The following is a 19,695-nucleotide window of genomic DNA, read 5'->3' on the forward strand; positions in this document are numbered from 1 at the left end:
AAAAAAAAAAAAAACCATTACAACTCTTACACTTTCTCATTACCTTAGCCAAGTCCTGGGAAATATAATCCATAATGACAGTGTTTTAAGTACTTATATATATTAACTTATTTATTATTTCCAACACTGTGGGTAATGTACTATTACAATTTCCATTTGGAAATGGGAAAACTGAAACAAAAAAGTGTTTAAAAGAAAAATTGCCCAGAGGCACACAGCTAGTAAGTTGCTCAAACAAATTAATGCTCTGTATTCAGTGTGTCAAGTTCACTTTCAGAAGGACTACCCAGGAAAGTTATTTCATCTGCCTTGGGGATTGAAATTATTAACAAATGATATCTAGTAAAAATCTTAAGATCTCCGCTCTTTCAGAACCTATGTATGGCTGCTTGTTTTCCAAACAATTTTTGAATAAGAGAGTCTACGTCAGCCCCAGCCTGTGCCTTTTCAGGTAGTACCATGTATCATATCGCCATTCCTTGGCGTCAGTAAAATTGATGGTCTTACACTCTCTCTACCAACCATCCTCTCCTCTTGATATTTGTCTGATTTCCTAGCTTCATCTGATTTTGAGCCCTCCTGTCTTAGCCCTGTGCTTGGACAAAAAGAAAGACTTGGCTTTTCTTTGACCTGTACCTATCTCACTAAGCCTTATTTCTTGCTGCTCCTGGTCAGTGGAATGCCCTTTTCCTGGTCATGGGATCTTTTGTCTTTTCCAGGCTTTTTTGATGATAAGGACTGTGGATGACAACAGGGATATAGCAATAATAGACATATTATTTATTAAGCATTTGGATGTAAATCAAATGAGGATAAATATTGAATGAAGACTATATTTGGTTATTAAATATAATAAATACAATATAATATTTTAGGTTCCTATACAAACTATTCAACTATAAATGAAGCTGAGGTCAGGTTAAAAAATACAGAACAAGTAAATTAAATAATGTTGATTTTCAATAGTGTTTTATGTCATAGGCTTTGAGTAAGACTCAGGTCAATTTCTAATTGAGGTTGAAATAATTCAAAGTGACACCTCATACCAAGCAAAGACTTACCTGGTTCACATCAGTGGATCCTCTATCAATATCCATATTTATAAATGTAAAAGGCCATTATTGGCATTTAGATAACCAATATTCACATTTGGAGCTCTCATTTTCATGAAAAAGCTTAGAAAAAGAATAGAAAATGTCACACTACTGGTTCCTTTTTGTGAGTACAAGAAGGTGTCTCTAATACCTGGCATCTGTATTAGTATGTATTCTTTAAGATGAAAAATAAGAACGTGATTGTTTTCTCACCTCAGCTGAGAACAAAGGCCCACAGCAAGGTATAGTAATTTTTAAGCCAGTGATCATTTTTGTGCTTAAATTGTCCAAATACCATGGGCCACTATTTTAGTTGTGGATAAAATATATTCAGAAATGAGGTAACCATCTCAGCTGATGTCAACTGCAGCCCACCCTCATCCTGGAATTCAGTGAAGTCTTATCATGCTGTCTTTTCTTTTGAAGTTCCATGAAGAGTCACATTAAGGGGGTGAATGCTTCCATTTTAGGTTCCATTTAGACCACCCTATTAACTTTCTGTTAAAAGCTTTTTCTACTTTTTTTTTTTAATGTATTTGAACATTTTCTTGTAATATCCCTGGCTAGAAGAAAATTTCCTTTAGGAAACTTTGACTGAAACATAGACACCGTTTTTAAGTTAGAAGCCTTTGAAGAGAAGTATAGGTTTTCTAACTCTGTAAAAAAATATTCAATTCTATCTTTCATTTCACATAGTCCTACTCAAATAGAGTTTGATATAAAACTCTAAATCTGCCTTTATTTTATTGATCCCACTTGAGAAGTCGTGGGTAAAACTTTTGTTGAAATTTAACATATTACTTTTTAAAATTCAAATTCCTGAACACTGCAACTATGGGATGATGCTGTTCACTGGTTTATCATATACTTTGTAGGAATAAATATAGAATTGTTATCCTGGATCAACTTTTTAGTTTTCCTCTGGGAAACATTTGTAGAGAAATCTTTTGGCATCTTATAGAGGCCTAATAATGGCTTAAATTATGATTAACCAGAACAGGTACTAAAGGGAAAGTCTGAGGTTACCCCCATTACAAACTTCTGCTCCCAAATACCAAATGTACTATTTTGTGTTATTATAGCTTAAGTTCTTGAGAACCTGACAGGGAGTTTTGCAATGATTTGTAAATGGAAAGGCCACTGGAAAGTATTCAATATTAAGAACTAAGAGCACATTAAGAAGAATCTTGCAAGATTGAATTAGTCCTTTTTAAAGATGGAGTAACATAACTGAGATAATGTTCATTTATGTCTTGATGATAAAAGATCATCAGTCAAAAAAGGTAGTAAAGAGTGCTCTTGAAGAGGGAGTAGTTTCCAAATGACTCCCAAGAACTGTCTTCATGGGAAAAGGGCAATATTTGGATAAGTTGAACTGGTTAGTTGGAGAATTGCAGGCATGAATTTGGAAGTGAGGTGAAGAAACATATAAGCCAGTTAAGAAACTTTAGTTTCATTAGTGGTCCTTTAAGAAGTGATAAAAGTGTTTACGGAGGAAAACGATAACATATGTGAATTTTGGAAAGTAAATTCCACCCAGGAAACATCAGGGAAAATAGACCAAAAAAAGAAATCCTGGGAGAATGAGAAATTCTTTAAAAATCTGTAATTTGGAGGAGAGATAATGGAGAAGTTAGATTGACAACTGAGAGGAATGAACAAAGTTCATGTACTTTCGAAATGAGGAATATGCTATGAACAATTATTTGAAGATTATATTTGCATAGAAAGAGAAATTGAAGCATATTTCTCATTATATTTTTTGAGAAGTATTAAAAATACTCTAGAATATTGTGCTTAACTTTTACATAAAATTGATGCATTCTTCAAGTTGTTAGAAATTAACACTTTATTTTTTACTCTGGTTATCTGGAAACTTGTTAGATATGTTTCATGAATTTAAATCTTTGTATGTCTACTAAACTAGACTTGCTAGAAAAGATGACATTCGTTGTACCTAACACATGTAAGATAAAGGATAGGTTTTCGGAAATTGTAATTGAACAAATTGACCAGAAAATAATAATAATAACAATAATCATGGTAATACTAATAAAGGCAATATTTTTATTATTCAAAACAAAATTTACATGTATTATCTCCTGTGATTCTCTGTGACCTAGATAATTTTATAATTAAGAAAACTTCAAAATAGTTAAATAACTTCCCCAAGATCACAGAGTCTGAATCTTCAAATGAAAACCACATGTTTCTGCTTTTCAATATACCGACTATCTCAAAAACAAATGTTGAGCTGATGCTGGGGCTTTTTCCAGGATATTCCAGTATCAGCTGGGTAGAGACAGTCTAGCACTATTTAGGGAAATTCTCATTTAATATCTTTACACAACATTTTTTGTTAATGGCCTGTGTTTTATGCTTCTCCTCCAGAAAACCCCTTTTCTATCCTTTTGTAGTTATAACATCAACAGTCAATTGTCCTTTTTTTCTTTTTCGCTAATCTAACTTAGGTGAACTTATTTATTATTAGTGAATTTTGCAAAGGTATTTCCACTGTCCCTACGGATTCCCAAATAATATGGTCCTAAACCTACAACCAAATACTGACATTTCTTTGTTAGAAATTATAATATCAAGGAATACTGTAAAAATGATACTATTGTTAAAAACAGCACTAACAAAAACTGCATTTATTTGCAAGCACGTTGAGATGCGTAACATTGGTCATTGATAATATTTTCACCTAAAATCATTATAAGCAGTAAACTACTAATGAACACTACCATGAAACTTCAAAGAGGAAGAGATTAAGAATTAATTGGTTAATTGGAAGGTGAAATTAAGTTATTTAAAAGAAGTAAGTTTATCAAGTGGTTTAAAAGGTAAGGGCTTTCACTGAAGGCAACCAGGTGATTGTGAAAAAGGTACATTAAACACGATATTGTTTGGAAATTGTGGGAGTTGATTATAGCTAATTATAGCTGAAGTAGATAGTAAAAATTGAGACAAGATGGAAGTTGAGATCCCTTTGTCCAATATGGTAGACACTGGCACTATGTCATTGTTTAAACAAAATAAAATTAAAAATTCAGTTGCATGTTGACACTAGCTGCGTTTCCAGTGCTCAGTATTTATGTTTGGCTAGTGTCTACTACAATGGATAGCACAGAAATGAAGTACTTCTTGAAGTAATTCTTTCATTTCAGGAGCTTCTTTGAAAGATCACCACAGACATACAAGGGCCAAGTAATAGTTTTATAGGCTCATATATAGCAAAATGAAGAGCAACTAAATGAAAAGTAAAATGAGAAATGTGAATTTTTGAACCACATCATCAGTCCTGTATTCAGCATATTATTTAATCTTTTTCATATTTATCCTGATTTATTTAAAACTGCTAAGCATGTTTCTATAGCAGCATAAATGCCCTAGAGTTTTCAATTTTAACATAGATATAGATGTATTAGGTTGGTGCAAAATTAATTGTGTTTTTTGCAAAAACTGCAATTACTTTTATGCCAACCTAACAGAATAATAGAACACACACACAGATACACACGCACGGACGACAACCCATAGAGAACATAGTCTTTTGCCAAAACACTTTATTATAAACACAAAGGCACAAGTTTCTAGTGGTGCAAAATTAGTTGCTTAATATTACACAATTAGTACGACATTCAAATTAAGCCCTTGCTTTGTTTTTCACAATTAGGAACTTGTCCCACAAGACCATACAATATCCCTGGATCTGGATTTTGAAATTGAAAGATTATGGTAAATGTATTGGGATTTATTCTGTCCTTATTTTCAGGATATTGTGGGCTCCAAAAGTGGTAATATAGTAGAACCTCAACATCTATTCACTTCAAATAATTAGACTGTATGAATCCTGACAGTTCTGGTGTTTGGTTCCACAATTGGGATCATAATGCAGAATTTTATTGACAGGCATATTATGGAGCCTTTGCTGTGAGCTCTGGGTGAGTTTTATTTTCTCTCCTATGAAAGAGGCACAAGAGAAACATGACAAATTTTCTTCTACTAGGTATGCCTGGACGGACCTGGTAGTCGTATACCCTGAGAATGCAGCCAATGCAGTAGCACGGCAGAAGAGCAGACCTAGACCCCTTCCTTCCATATCTGCAGCCGCCTTCCCAGTCATTTCTTATTTAGTTATATAGTAAAGATCACTTTTGTGGTTTATAAACAAGAATTATAATTAATTTTTACATAAATGAGGTAAGATGAAATACAGTAATTTTTTGTTTATCTATTTTTTTCCTGGAGTGGCATACATTTTATATACATTTTTAGCACACATAACAGATAACCCAAAGGAACAGAAACATTCTAGTTTGAAAACTCAGTATGTGCAAAAGTATAAAGTCGGAGAGACTGACATTTTTAAAGAATAGTCAAGGTCTATTCATTTTCAGGAAGGAATAATTATGAGAGCTTTAGTAGGTGGCGATAGGCAGGCAAATGTCAAATTAGAAACATGTGAAATATTTTGCTTGGCATACCAAAATCATATAAATTTCATCCCAGAAATAAAACCTTGTACTCTATCAGAGGTCCCCAAAGATGGTTCTAATAATCCTATTTGAAAAACACTCATGGATTTTTTTTTTTTTTGCTAGAGTAAGTTTAAAGGTTAAATCCCTTATTTAATAATAAACTTTCAGTCACAATACATTGTTTATTATCTGTACATATTATTTTAAACATTGATATTAGAATTTTCTACTACAATGTTAAGGAATAGTGGTAGTGGTTTGGAAGATAAATGTGAGAGGGACTGAAGCAGCTTGTGCAAAGACCATTTTGCCAAAAGTGTGTCTATGCAATTCTCAAAGAAGCGTAGACGTTCAACACTCCTACACCTTCACAGATAATGGTAAAATAAATGTCTAGATGGACTCATTATTTTTGATAGAGAAGACATGATTAAGTTAGTTAACTCAGTCCTCTAATTCACACCTTTCTTCTTTTGAAAGGACACCACCAAAATCATGAGCAAACATATCACTAAAGTGTAGGTATTGAGACATGAGTATAAATAAATCTAATTAATTTTTAAAAATCATTACTGCATGCATGTGGATACAGTTCTAAATTTTAAAAACATTTTCACAGTATAACAAAAACTCTAGTGTTAATAAGCACTTTAAACAGAAAATGTTCCTGGCTCTTGCATTCATGCTGTTACTTAGTTGTTACTAATAGTAACCAGGGAATGGATCTTGAAACATGCTTTCAGCCTTACTGTGCTAATAGTTCATTCTTTTTTGTGAACAATAGGGTTGAATTTTTCAGACAGTATATTTAAGGCTTAATAGATGTAGTCTTTGACTACGAAGTCAAGGATTTCTTAGGAAGGCTCTGACTTATTAACTTAAGTTCTACCTGTTTACACTTGTGATGTGTTCAACATCATGTCAGATGCTATGAAGGAATACAAAAGTAGAAAGAAAGTGGGTTAGATAGTGCCCCCTTCACATCAAAGTCATGTCCATTCCATCAGGAATCTCCATGCACCCTTATTTGGAAATAAAATCTTTGCAGATACAATTAGTTAAGTTAAAATGAGGTCATACTTGATTAAGGTACGCCCTGAATTCAAAAATGTGTGTATCTATAAGAGAACTGGGAGAAAGATTTAGACACAGAGGGTACACATATGTACCCAAGGGAGATTGTCATGTGACACAGAGGCAGAGATTGGAGTGAGTCAGCTATAAACCAAAAAGTGCCAAGGTTTGCTGGCAACTAGAAGCTAGAAGAGAGGCATGGAAAAAGTTTCCCCTCAGAACTTCCTGAAGGAACCAAACCTGCTGACCCCTTGATTTCGGACTTCCAGGCACCCAAACTGTATCAGAATAAGATTTCTGTGGTTGTAAGCCACCCGGTTTATGGTAATTTCATCACAGGAGCTCTATGGAAGGAAACAAGGAAAAGAGGAAACACAAAGGAAACAAGGATTTGTGGAATCCATGCTATGGGGCCGATTCTGTGCTAGACTTTCAATTGTTAATTGAATCCTTACAGGGATTTCTGTCCCTGTCACAGAGAAACCCAGAAACCCAGAGATAAAAAACAAACTCACTAAAGCTCAAAGTGGTTAATAACTTCACTCTCTGAGCAAATAATCATCAGAAGTCGAGCTCCTGTTTCTTCTGTTAAGTTCATCACCCTAAACTCCCTGGGCATGGATTTATTCTTCTTACAATGATGTGCTGCTGATTTTGGGGTTTTCAGAAAAGAGGAGCTCAAGGAGTACTGGGGTGTGAAAGGATATCTTCTGTGAGGGAATGGAGCTAAAGCTGGCTTTTGAAATCTCAATAGCATTTGCACAGACATAGAGGTCCAAGCATGCTTTTCAAGGGGAGAGAGACTGGGATCCTAACTCAGTTTTATAATTTAAGCAGTTAAATGCCGATACACATGCTGAATTGTACACTTTCTATGTAAGACTCCTGCATCTATTGTGTCTCAATAGTATATACTCTGCTAGAATTCACGCATATAACACCTCTCCAATGCTTACAGACACCCTACAGTACAGGTATGCTCATCCTCATAATGTGAATAAGAAAATGAGTTTCTGAAAGGTTAAATGCTTTCTTCAAGGTCACATGATTAGAAATTGATGACAGGGAATTCAATAAACAATGTTTCTGACTCCAAGCTCTAAATACTCAAACTATATATAATGGTAGAATAATTCTCCCTCTTCCCTTGCACTCTCTCTTTACCCATTTCTTTCTTTAAATTTATGTAGTATTTTTATAGAATAGAAGCAGCACTTGGTGGGATACAACTTACACAAGACACAAATCTCAATGAGAATGCAACATATTCATATCTTTCTGAACATAATGCATGTTAAGGCCTAAATGTCGTATGTAGTTGGTAGGGGAACAAGGCATATTAATTATGACTAGGAGAGCACAGTGACTTAGCAGGAGACTTGCTCATCAACTCTGAGCCATGCAAAGTCAATGATAATTGCTCATTTTTTGTCTGTCCTGCTAAGCTAGGGGAGGGTATCTGAAGGAATCGGCTATGTCATCACTATCATTACACACCTGCCTTCTGGCTCTATGCCTGGCATGAAGCATGTGATCAGTAAATGTCTTCCTGAATGAGTGGATACTTGAATAAATTATTATATGAGATGATGGCTAATCTATGTTTCTTTGGTCATCATTGATGGTTGTTACTCAAGCAGTTTAAAACATATATAAGATATCTGGTCTAAGACTCATATGTAAAGTGAAGTGCTTATTACTAACTTTCACTAAAAATAATGAAATTATGTTTAATATTTATATATTTTGTAAAAATATACTTTTCTTAAAAATAAATAACATGCTCTACTTTTTTCTACCTTAAAGTAATTCTTCTAAATATCAGGCTTCTTTTGCTATACTCTCTTCTCTGACAGTGCATTAGTAGTCTAGACATAACACACAGTTAACAGAGCAAGATCTGGGATACATGTGTAAAAGGAAAAAACGAAAACCAATTTAAGAACCCATACAACCTCTCTGATAAATCCTTAATTCTTGTTTTAATGATTAATTAATACAAACCAGAATATAATGATAAATCTTTAATTCTTGTTTTAATGATTAATTTATATAAACCAGAATATAAACACATTTTGAAAATTTTCTGATAATTTAAGCAAGACCTCATCAGGGTAATTGTATTCACATCATCTATTTAGGAATCAGTCTTTCCAAACAGTATTATATTAAGATAATGAGACAATATGCATATGCAAATTGCTGAAATCAAAAGTCATGTTAATGAAAACATTAAACAGAAAATATTAGATAGAATGATAATTTGATGTATGAAATACCTTCAAGCATATGGAAAAATCATGCAAATAGCTTAACCATTACAACCTGATGTGCTTTTTATCTACTAGAAAATTGCAAGGGGAGATGGACCACAGTGGCAGTGACTTTATTTTACATTACGAGAACTGTAAAGGAGTATTATTTTTGCAATTTCAATATGGATAAGTCCCAAGCTTTTTCTTCTGCCAGTTTCAACCTTGATGAAAGTCACTTGTGCCCTGATCCCACATGAAAAACTGCCAAGATTCCTGCGGTAGAATCAGACAGATCCATAAGTCAGTTTCCCCTTCTCTCTCCTGCCTCTCCCATGCAACGTTCTGCATTATTTCTCTGGGTCTTTTTTGTTATATACTGATTCTCAGGAAGCATTTGTTTGTATTTCTCTGCTATTTAGTTGAACAGCAATATGGTCCCCTTGTGTTCGTTTGGCCTTGTAGGATGACCTTTAATAAGGTGTGGATTTCCCCTGGAGCACCAGAAGTTGTTTCCCAGGAGTATAGCAATGTCCAGTCTCCCCTCTTCTATCCATATGCATTGCATATGCCTACAGAAAATTCAGTTTCCAGTTAAGAGCTATTTTTCTAGAATACAGGGAAGATATGTCAGAAAAATGTCCTCCCAATAGATGAAAAGAAAAGAAAGATTTTTTTTTATTGTCCAAGCTATTTTGCTCCAGACATTGTTCAAGGACATCCACAAAACTCTGAGAAGTAGGTATTATTATCTCTGTTTCTCAGATGAACTAGTAGTAGTTAAATGGTAGGTGTAGAATTTAAACTTAAATGTATCTGCCCCCAAAACTCTTTCCACCATACCCATTGACCCAGAAATATACTTATCATCAGCATAAAGCAAGCAGCACAATTTAAAGTGTCTTTGTATAAGCTGCTTGGAACCATAGAATGAAAGTATAGTACTGATGGGAAGCTTAACAACCATTTAATCCAATCACCCCACTGAAAGAGAAAAGCTGTGGCTTTAAGAGATGCAGTGTTTGACCCAAGATCAGATATTATAACTATGACCCAACCCTTCTAATTCTAGTACCTAGGACCCAACCCTTCTCATTCCAGTACCTATAACCCAACCCTTCTAATTCCAGTACCTATAACCCAACCCTTCTAATTCCAGTACCTATGACCCAACCCTTCTAATTCCAGTACCTATGACCCAACCCTTCTAATTCCAGTACCTATGACCCAACCCTTCTAATTCCAGTACCTATGACCCAACCCTTCTAATTCCAGTACCTATGACCCAACCCTTCTAATTCCAGTACCTATGACCCAACCCTTCTAATTCCAGTACCTATGACCCAACCCTTCTAATTCCAGTACTCATTCATAACAATATTCTACCTCTCACTTAACAATTTGGCTTGCTTTAATACAGTTTGTTTTTTCCTTTTTATATTTTCATCTTTATCCTCTATTGATTGACTGTCCTAACTGACGAAACAGAAGAATTTGCATTCACCAACTTTCCTCTCTCTCATTGTGAACAAGTTTAATGAATTTCCTAGAAAAGGTCACTTGAGATCCACCATGAATGAGAATGGATTGGAACAAATTGCAAAACTATTTGGAGTTTAATTCACAGATTATTGAAAGATTTTCTTTTCTCTCTACTTTCAAACTTTTTTGAACGAAACTGATGTTAAAATGCAATTAATGCCCTTACCAACTTGCCAGTCAGCAGAATTCTGTGCTTCTGCTCAAACTGAGAAAAATAAACAGATGAAAAGCAAGCAAAAAAGTACAATAAAGCAAAATTGCATCATAGCTACTTCACTCAGAGACAACCTCAATGTTTTTCCGGAGTCAGTGCTGCCTGAGGATGCATAACATTTGTCCTTGATAGCCAATTTTCTGCCATCTTGAGAACAGTTAGCAATCCATCCATCACTATGCTTGGGGTACATAATACAAAGAACAGCACCTTGTAAAGGTCTTAAAAAATTACTCCCAAAAGATAAGAGAGACCAAATGCTTGCTGTTTTTTAATAGAATTTGAATGAAAGATATTAAAAAGAAACAAACAAAAATATTCAATACCTCTTACTGTCAATTGTCAAACTCTCTCTCGCTTTTTTTTTTGGACACATCTTTTAAAAATGGCTTTTGTTTTGACATTTTGCCTGCATGCATTTATCTCTCATGCTGGGGTCCCATTTTGGGAAACTAAGAACAGGGAAAGCCCACTCCATAGACAGAAGTGCTGCAAACACTTTGCACACATATTAGTCCCCGATTAAAAAACAAACCCTAAATCAGGAGTTTTTGTAGTTTGTTACCACACCAAGTGGTTGAAATGTCAGTAGATACTAAGAAGTTACTGCTGCTGGCTCCACAAGTTTCTACAGAATATTCATTTTTCAAATCAGTTGGGATATGGAGAGACAGGTAGACATTGAGGGTAAAAGAGACAGGAGGCATGGTAAGGAGGAGGTAATATCAGGAAGAAACCTGTCTGATTCATTATTAAGTGAGAAATGCTAAATTTTATTAAGCATTTGCTTAGGTCAATTTCCTTAGAAGGAAAGTCTGAGATAAGGATTCCTGTACAAATGATATACTTGGGGATAAATGGGTGAGAAAAGAAGGATAAGACAGGGATAGGAGCCAAGCGATGATGTGTCCTCAGCTGGAAATCAGCTTCAGCCTGATCTTGCAAGATGTTCTAGAGCTGCACTGTCCAATATATTAAGTAGTCACTGGCCACAGGTGGCACTTAAGGACTTGAAACATGATTAGCCTGAATTGAAATGTGCCCCAAGTGTAAAATACATATCAGATCAAAGATGCAGCGCAGAAATGTAAAATATCTCATGAATAGTGTTTTTTTACTGATTACATATTGAAGTAATATATTGGGTTAACTAAAATATATTATTAAAACATTTCACCCACCCACTTCTTTTTTTACTTTTTAAATATGACTACTAGAAAAAATTCAATTACATATGTGGTTTGCATTGTATTTCTACTGAGCTACACTGCTTTGGAATTACCATCTGAATTTACTTTAATCAGGAAAATAATACATAGTTAGGTAATGTCCTTCTCTCCTTCCCTCCCTCCCTCCCTCCCTCCCTTCCTTCTTTCCTCCCTTCCTTCTTTCTTCCTTCCTTGTTTCTATCCTTCCTTTCCTCCATCCTTCCTTCTTTCCTCCCCCTCCCTCTTTCCTCATTTTTTCCTTTCTTCCTTTTTTCTTCTTTCTCCTTAAAAATTCTAACCATTAATGTGTGTTTAACACTGACCAAGGCAGGACTGCTTCTAGATCTTCTACTGAGGTTGCACAGAGGCCTGTGATCTCATCATCCAAACACCCAGGCAGACATGTCCACAACTCTATTATCCTAAGCACAGCTACAGAATGCTCATGACAGCTTGGTGGTGGGAAGAGATACTGGCAGAAGCTTTTCAAAATAAGTAGCTTATTCAAGGTTCAAAAATGCATCATCAACTGGCTTCCAGGTACTGCCATCTTTTCATCTGTAGGCCCATGTTGTTGATGGCAGATGAAAGCTATTGTGACGGGAAACCAAAACAAAAGAACCCTACTTCGTTCCATTTCTGAAGTAGTGCTACTTGCAGGCACCTGGAGGACACTTAAAAATGTAGAAGCAGCTGCAAAGAATTAAATTATGTACCAAAAAATTAATATTTAAGTTATAATTCATTACATAAATTGTACTGCAATTTATACTATTTCTACCCCAGATTTTTTTCTTTGGTAACTTGCTAAATTTTTTGGTGCATGCTCAGTTTCTAGAAACACTTGGTAACTAGACTGATTCCTTGCAGAAAGCCCTTTTCGTAACATAAGCTGACCTTCATAGTCATCATTATCATCATCATCACTGTGTCACCAATGATATTATTTTTGAACTTTTGCCCATGGCATATTGATCAGTATTAGGCGCAATAATGATTCGTAATGTGTTGGGCATTTGGGATGTTAAGGCAAAAATTATGGTGAATAAAATCAATAGTGTAGGCAGTGTGTTATCTCTTCTTTGACAATTTGTAGGTCAAAAGAATTTGAGTACAGGCAGCAATTCTAGAATATAACTCAACTGCATAGCATGTTACTAGGCAGGGGTCAATTTGATGTTATCTTTTTCTGTGCTTTCAGTTTTCTTGCATTTTTAAAAAGAAACTAAACAGCCAATCCAACAGAGTGGCATAAGGAATGCACAGCTTACCAAACTCCATTGTCAGTGATAGTAAATACAATAGTGGATAAAGTGGCAGAGCAGAGAGGAAAAGCAAACAGTGTCATGAATTTCTAGATATATTAAGCATCTGAAAAGTAATTAATATCTAGCAGGCTGACTAATATTTGATCTAGAAAGTATTAATAGGACCTTGATTTTAACATTTGGATCTAGCACTAATTTATCTAATCTTTTACAGTTAGATTATAATAATTTTTTTCTACAAAGAATGGAAGTTACATCATAGCCAAATAATAATATGCTATCTGTATATGCAAAACAGCTCAATTATTTGAGGCAATTAAACTAATATCTCTAGAGTGACTTGAAAGGAGGTTATCTTTGTAGGAAAGATTTCAATGAGAATTGGAAAAATACAGCATTTTTTGCTGTAATTCTGTGAAAAAAATACAAATGGACCAAAGAAATTAGTCTTCAATGTTTAATGTTTATCATTACCAAAACCCAACTCTCTGATGACTTTCTTAATTATCTAGATGAAATTTTCTTGTTTTGCAAAAGTGATAATTTCAAAGGGAGGCTACTCTTGCTAGAGCTAGCTTTTTACTGCTGCCTATACAAAAGCAAGAATAAAAATGGAAATAAAAATATGCTGCACTAATATTGTTTTCTAGATGTTTGCTCTTTGAAGCTTTCTTGGTATTATTTGGTGGTAATTTCTTAAATTAGAACCTTTCCCTTGTCTCTCTGATTAAAGTAAACAATAGTGTTTCACATACTAAAGCTTTTATTTTAAAAAAATCTCGAAACATCTTATTAATAATCACATTACCCCTTGCAGAAATTCCTGGTTAAAAATGGTTCAGAAGTGGGAAAGACATATGTAAATGGCAAGCCTCAGGATCTGAAAAGCCCATGACTTAACCACAGTCCTGGATAGACTGTTACGAAATTCCGATTTTTGTACCCCAGCATGATATTCTACTCCACTGTGACAAAACTGCTCCCATGAAGTTTAATAAATCAATGACCAGACCTTAATAACTTAAGCTCATGGAGAGAATAATAATATAAACATTAGAGTAGGTCTAGCTTGGCCAATTTGTGGAAGAACTCAAAGTTACTTCTAATTAGTAAGACAAAAAGTCTTCTGATATGTTAAAGGATGTAGGACCTGACAGTTGGTTCAGTCCTTCAAGTTGTGTACTGACTCTCAAACATGTCACCATTCTTTGTGCTAGTTTCTTGGATACTGATCACATAGTCTAAGAAAGAAGCACAACTAATACGCTCTTATTTTAAGTTATATTTGTTTCAGCTGTTCTATCTTAGAAGGCAGTGAGTTTTATTATTTCCAGTTAAATGATGTTATATCAGTGCATTAAAATGTCTAGTGTAAGAGGGAAGCAGTGATTTTACATAAGATTTTGATAGATTACTTTTACTGTCCAGTGGATAAGGGTAATGAGCCAAGAGAGTAATGGTGAGTGCTTTTCAAGGCATATTTATGTCTTCCATTATTGTGAGATGCAAAGTGAGGGATCAATGCTTTGGGAAGCTTGGGAATGTACACCCATAATGATCTGCGGGTGTGGACAGAGTCCTCGTGTGGATGGTTACAAAACACATCAAATACACCAGTGATCGAAATGCTTCATTTATAGAGAATATCACAGCTATACTGAAATGATTTCCAGATATTTTTACTCACAGATCTAAAATTAGGATTCCATAACTTATAGGCCATTATTAAAGTGAATTAAAACAACAAACACACACACAAAAATAAGAAGACAGTGGAGAACGTGACATCCACATTTCACTTGACGTTTAACCTTAGTGTGCATTTTGAGTGCTCTCTATAAATCCACTGCCATTCTTCTTGATCAGCTCCTCACCATATCAAACCTGTTTTTTACTTTATTGCCATACTTATCTTACTAAAAGACAAATCTAATTATTGCTCTGCCCTTGAAACTCTTACTTAGGTACCTGTTGCCTAAAGATAACACTTAAAAGCCAAATTGTTCTCACAATCTATTCCCAACTACCAATTTCATTGGTCAATACTATCATTTTTACATTTCTGTAAAAATCATAATACTTTTCAAAATGCCATTTGTTTTAGAAGGGCTATTCTTATTTTTTTCTGGCAGTTCCAGAAATGTATATTAATGCATTTCCTGGTTGGTCTCATGCTTCCCACTTTACACTATGAGCATAAATCCTTGCTTCTTCTCTACCTGCACATTCTGTACTTAAATTATTATTTCAATTTAAATTATTATTTCAATTATTATTCTTTGCTTTAATTTATTTATTTAGAAATTGGTAGCCCCTATTAACATTACCACATCTCTAGTGCCTGGACTCAGCATACTTTAGATGCTTTTAAATATGTGTCCATTTGAATTGACTATATTTAACTTCATTATCTTTTTCCCTCCTAAGTCGCAGATCAAAGAATATTCCCTTTTAAGCAGATATTAACAGGGGAAATACACACCATTGTTTCAGAAAGTAATTATGCAGATTGACTCTCCTACTAGGAAATTAGAAAATTCACTCAGCACCACAGCTGTGGGACTTAATTTATAGAATCAGCTATATTTTGAAAACTTTGAAAATCTGCCAAAAGAGAAAATTATAAGATTGATTCTGTAAATGATGGTGTTCAAAGTTAAACTACTTCTCTGATGGAATGGTTAGAGACGATTTTTTCCCCAGCCATATTTTTTATTTTCTTACTTTTGATCAATGGATAACTGCTGCTTCATCCTATAGCAAATAATTCTACCTGCATAAAATGTAAGCTTATAATCATTTGTGAAAGATAAAGGCAGTACTTTTGCTATTTAGATTAAGTAAATGAATCATGAACATAGTGTCCTTTACTTCAAATACTACACTCTCATCCCACACCCCCTGTTCTGTTGAGCATGTCACTAAAATAACAAACACGATGGCTGGCAGGGACAGTGGAGGAAACTCAATATTTTTTTAGACATACACTGCTGAAATGAGGCATTATCATATGAGCCAGCTTTCCAATTTAGAACACACTCATTCCTTAATTTGGTTTGATGTGAATGCACATACAGAAAAGTGCATAGCCTCAGTGTGCAGCTTGATTCATTTTACAAATGGAACACACCCATACAGCAACATATAGAAGCCCTTCATACCCCCTTCTAATCATGATCTTACTTCCACCCCAGGGAAGCCATTAGCCAAACTTTTAACATCATGGATGCTAATTTTTGTACTCTACGCAAATTGCATATTAAATAGTTACTTTTTTCATTCCGGCTTGTTTCACTCAATACTATGTTTGTAGGTAGCTATATTTTGTTCATTCTTATTGCTACATAGTATTGCATTGTGTGACTATGCCACAATTTATTTATCCATTCAACTGTTAATAGGCCTTTGAGTAGTTTTGAGGTTGGCTTTATGAATACTGTTGCTATGAATATTCATGTGCACATCTTTTGGAGAACATATGTATGCATTTTTCCAAATGTTAAACCCATCTTATATTCCTGGAATAAACCACACTTTTCGTGATATATTATCCTATTTATATGTTGCTGGATTTGATTTTCTAGGATTGGGTTTAGGATTGTTGCATTTATGTGACTAAAAGAAATTAGTCTGTGATTTTCCTTTCCTTTAATGTTTTGTGAAGTTTTCTTATTGGGTTTTCCTGGGTCTTATAAAATATGTGTTGGAAAGTGTTATCTCTTTTTCTTTCTACTCTGAATGAGTTTGTTTAATAGTGGTATTATTCCCTTAAATATTTAGAAGTTCTCACTGACAAGGTTATATGGATCTGGAGTTTTCTTTCTGGGAATGATTAAGTTCTTTCACAGATATGAGATTATTAAGATTTTCAATTTCTTCTTCTGTCAATTTAGGCTATAGATTTTGCCCCAAACATGTCCATTTCATACAATTTTCTAAATTAATTGGCATTAGGTAGTTAATGATATTAATTTCTTTGATGCTTGAATGATATTAGTGATGATTTATTTTGTATTCCTAATTCTGACAACTGTCTTTTCTTTCTTTTTTTATTGATCAGTTTGTAGATACTTATGAATTAAATTAATATTTGTAAAGATTGTATATGTTTGAGATTTGAGTTAGTTTTTCTCTAATTTCTTGAGATGGATGTGTAAATATTGATTTTCAGCCTCCTTTCTAACAGATTTTTTTGAAAACATATTTAATTGATTTTTTTCTCTAAAAACATTTTTCTTTTGGCTTTTTATATATAAAATATTTTTCCACTGGATATAGGATTCTAAGTTATATTGTTTTAGCACTTTTCAAAAGGCCATGTCCTTATTTTCTAGCTTTTATTATTTTTATGTTTAGTTTCAGTCTTTCTGCTTCTTTGAAAGTAATTTGTCTTTTTTACTTGGCTGGTACTAAGATTTTCTCTTTGGATTCCTACCCTGTAACTTTTATATATATTGCTTGGAGTTTGTTGAACTTCTTGAGTCTGGATTAACGTCATCCATCAATTTTGGAAAATTTTCAGTCATTACCTCTTCACTATTTCCATTGCCAAATTCTCTCTGTTTTCTCCCTGTGAGAATAGATTTATACAACTACCAGACTTATTGAGTTTGTTCCACATGTCCCTCACCAATTTTCCCTGAATTTTTCTCTCTGAGCATCAGTTTTGCATTTTTTATTTATCTGTTTTTTAATTCACTAAATCTTCCCTAGCTAACATGCTATTGGATTCATCCATTGCAGTTTTTAATTTCAGATTTTTTAAATTTAGTTTAAAATGTCCACTTAATTTGTTTTTACAGGTTCCAATTTTTAATTGAAAGTTTTCATTATTTTATGTCTTTATTGCTTTTTTAAACTATTTCATTAATATAGTTATCATAATTATCCTAAAGTCCAGTTCTGTTCATGCCAACATTCAAGTTCTTGTTCTAATATCAATTTCTTAAAAATTATTATTGGTCATATAGTCTTGGTATTTTGCAAGTTTTGTGTTTGGATTGTGTAAAAATAATCATAGATACTCCAGATTGTGTAATCCTCAACCAGACAGAGTTAATTCTTATCTCTGTTAGGCAGAGAAAATGTGAGGGTGTTGACCTCAATCCAAATTCGATTATGATTTCAGTAAAGTCATCTTACCTCTGGTTTGCTCTGCTTTCTAGAATGAAGCTTTCTGCAGAGCCAAACCTGAGTTTCACCCACTAGCTGGCCTATTCCCCATGAAAAAACTTTTTTTTTTTAATAACCACCAGGACACTCCTACAAAATTTACTCTGACATTCAAAGTTTCCAACCTTACAACAAAGTAATTTTTTAGGGGGATGGGGGAGCGAAAAAAAAGTCAGTTTATTTGATGTGTTTCTTAGTAATGGAATTGTGGGGAAGAACAAAAGCGGGCTCTGGGACTCACATTGCTTTGGGGGAAGCTAAAGCTTCCCAGAATCCCTTGTCGCTCCCCACTTTGGGCACTTAGGGGTGGGGCTGGAGAGTGAGAGGGACAAGGCAAGAAATGATTGATTAAAGCTAACGAGCAGACAGAAGGCACTGGTGGGTCATATCTCTGGCCTGGAAGAGGGAGGGCGTGGGCCAGGCCCCATGTAACACCAGGGGCTCCTTGGCATCCAGGCTTGGCCTCTAGTCCTTTCCCTTCCCTTTCTTGGCTTTGGCCTTGGCTTTGGTCTTGGGGGTGCAGGGCTTGGTGACGCGGATGGTCTCCTGGCACTGAGCATTGTAACGGGCCTTCTTCACGGTGCCTTGGCGGACTTTGGTGCCTGTAGCCCCATCACATGCACCCCAGTTCTCAAACTTGTACTTGCAGTCGGCTCCAAACTCCTTCTTCCAGTTGCAGGGCACCCTGCACCGGATGCGCTGGGTCTGGGCCCCGCAGGTGCCCTCGCGGAAACCCACGCCTCAATCCTTGCTGCGGGGGGTGCAGGGCCCCCAGGCCCACTCCACACACTCGCCCCACGGGCGGCCCTTCTTCACCTTGTCTTTCTTTTTGGCCTCTGTAGAGGTGAGCGCCAGCAGGGCGAGGAGGGTGAGAAGGAGGAAGCCTCGGTGCTGCATCTCGCTCGCTGCCTGCGCTGCTTCGCTCCCTCCCGCGCCGGGCCCGTCACAACAAAGTAATTTGTAAGTGGGTGCACAGCAATACAGGGGATCTCCCCACTCTTGCTCTTTCTCATTCTAGCTTTGTATAACTTGTGAAAGATCTGCTGGTTGCTCTTTCTCCAGGAAGATTCCTCTTCCTAGAATGAGTCACAGTTCTCAGGCTCTAACCTACACTAAAAATTAGTACATACTGCCAGAATAAAAACTTCCGGCATCCTCAGTTCACCCCTGAATGATTCTCTGCTCTCTGGAATTTTATTCCATTAATCCTAATTTGTATAGCTATCGACATAATTTACCTGAAAGTGAAGTGCTCCAGAACTGAATTTACTTTTTTACCCTAACAACATGATTTGAACACTTAAAAGTTTAACACAGAATATATTTCTATTTCCTCTCAATAAATTAATGGAGAAATTTAAAATAAAAATTAATTAAACCGTATTGAAAA

General features: G+C 35.1%; 1 long non-coding RNA gene and 1 pseudogene across 1 annotated transcript in view; one reads left to right on the plus strand and one right to left on the minus strand.

Moving 5' to 3' along the window:
• Window positions 1–19,695, plus strand: part of LOC114676214 (uncharacterized) — a 507,752-nt gene that overhangs the window by 39,781 nt on the left and 448,276 nt on the right. The gene's annotated exons all lie outside the window — the stretch shown is intronic.
• Window positions 18,478–19,244, minus strand: LOC707041 (midkine pseudogene; annotated as a pseudogene).

The sequence above is a fragment of the Macaca mulatta genome, chromosome 2, assembly GCF_049350105.2.
Source record: "Macaca mulatta isolate MMU2019108-1 chromosome 2, T2T-MMU8v2.0, whole genome shotgun sequence".
Classification (NCBI taxonomy): Eukaryota; Metazoa; Chordata; class Mammalia; order Primates; family Cercopithecidae; genus Macaca; species Macaca mulatta.